The following is a 1,968-nucleotide window of genomic DNA, read 5'->3' as shown; positions in this document are numbered from 1 at the left end:
ATTACAAGCTTGAAATATGAAAAAGAACCTAAATCTACACTAATCTAAGCTATACTAGAGCTAAACCTAACTAAGGAATGAAAGGGAAATGAAAGATGTGTTTTTGGGGTCAAAAATCCCCTTTTAAAAGAGCAAAAACGAGATGATATGAGTTGTAGAGGGCTGGCCATGGGCGTGGCTTCACCCGTGGCCAGAAATGCAGTTTACACTGCCTAGTGGCCACGGGCGTGGCCAGACCCGTGGCCACAAGGCAGTGTGCACTGCTTGTGCACTGAGTCTGTCTTCTAGGTCATTTTCCACCCTCAAAAAGTTTGAATTAGTCTTTGGTGCTTGAATCAAAGTTGTAGCCCTTCAATTTAGATTTCCAGTGACATAAGAATCACTTCAATTGGACATTTTTAGCTCGAGATATGATCCAAAGACTATGACATCGATGTGCAGGTCGGGAATTGCAATGCATTGATCTTTTGCTTCTCTTTTGCTTTGGTTTGCTCAAATGACCAAGACCATTCAAAGAACCACCCTTAGGCTTCCTTGGAAGTGTTTTGCCCATCCTCTTAGCTTTTCCTTGGCTCCCATGGACTCTAAATGTATCCTTAATGCTCCACTTGATTCCAATATCCACCAAAATAATGCATGATATTACTCATCTTTTCTTCCAATGCTTTCCAAATCAAACTCCTTGAAAAATAACACAATTTAGTCCTAATCTCATGAAATTTGGAAAGATTTATATACAAAATGGCTTAGTGAAAGGGGGGAAAAATAGACAAATAAGCACTTATCACTTGGCGTATTTGTAATCATGTCATGATTCAAACTTAGCCAAGAAGAAGTCATGCTCTAGGGGGATTAGTTCCAAATGTGCTTCCGGTCTCCACATCGCATGGAGGTGTCGAAGAAGATATGCATATCCAATCAGTCGACCAAGAACTCTTATAATCAGTGATCAATGACAGGGCCTTCTAAGTCTCATCTTCTCCGTCTTGGTAACTACTATTGTTGGGCAGTCTGCATCTTCACGGTCATCCTTAGGTTCGTTGTCTTTAGACACAAGATCATCATCAGAGTATTCATTTGTCTTCCCAATGCTGGTCTCACCTCGTAAGGTCTGTTTGAAGGTAACCGGCAAAGATCCTCCAGATTGTGGCATTAAAAAGCCTGCATCACCTTCAAGGGGATTTTCATAGACGACGCTGACCATCGGAGATGGCAGGCACGGGGCTGGCGGCGACCCATCTTGCTTAGGTTTCTTGGTACTGCGTTCCAGAAAAACTTGCTCTTCTGGTGAGCGCTGAGCCAGGTCTGGTTGAGTCATTTCTTGGAGCTAGGTTGAAGATGTTACTTGTTATCCTGGGTAGTTTATCTTTTTATTAAGAGGTCAACAAACTTAATTTCCTATGATCTAGCTAACACAATGGGCTCTTAATTTATATATATTTCCAACGAAATTATTTAGTATTAATTGTTGCTTTGGCTGAGTGGTTAAGGCGTGTGCCTGCTAAGTACATGGGGTTTCCCTACGAGAGTTCAAATCTCTCAGGCGATGTTTTTATTTTTATTTTTATTATTTATGTATTTTGTTCAATTAATAATATTTGGGCCAACTTATTTATAGTCTATTTTTTTTGTAATATTTAATTTAGTATTAGTATATGAAATTTATTTGTTTAAAACTATATTTAAAATAATATTAAACAAAATAATATGTTTACGACTATCTCATCCGGGACTCCTTGTCTAAACATTCTGCAAGCTCTTATGAAACTGGTGATGTGAGTATGTAGATCCTCCGAAATTGATCATCCAAATGGATTGCTTTGCACTAAACTAAGTACCGCCGGATGGATGTGGAAGTTTATGTTCTTCAAGGGTGGAACACAAGTGGAGTTGTGCATTGAGAACTTCGGTGTCATATAATCGGCTACAGATGTGACACCCCGCAAATCTAAATTCTAATTGGGATTA

General features: G+C 39.4%; 1 non-coding gene across 1 annotated transcript; it reads left to right on the top strand.

The window, feature by feature from the left end:
* The first annotated feature begins 1,467 nt into the window (after positions 1-1,467).
* TRNAS-GCU lies at positions 1,468-1,549 on the top strand. Its single transcript has one exon. It is a non-coding gene; the product is annotated as a tRNA-Ser (tRNA).
* The last annotated feature ends 419 nt before the right edge of the window (positions 1,550-1,968 follow it).

This window comes from Ipomoea nil, unplaced genomic scaffold (assembly GCF_001879475.1).
Source record: "Ipomoea nil cultivar Tokyo-kokei standard unplaced genomic scaffold, Asagao_1.1 scaffold2928, whole genome shotgun sequence".
Taxonomy (NCBI): Eukaryota; Viridiplantae; Streptophyta; class Magnoliopsida; order Solanales; family Convolvulaceae; genus Ipomoea; species Ipomoea nil.
Note: the sequence above shows the minus strand (reverse complement) of the source record. Positions and strands in the feature narration are given on the sequence as shown.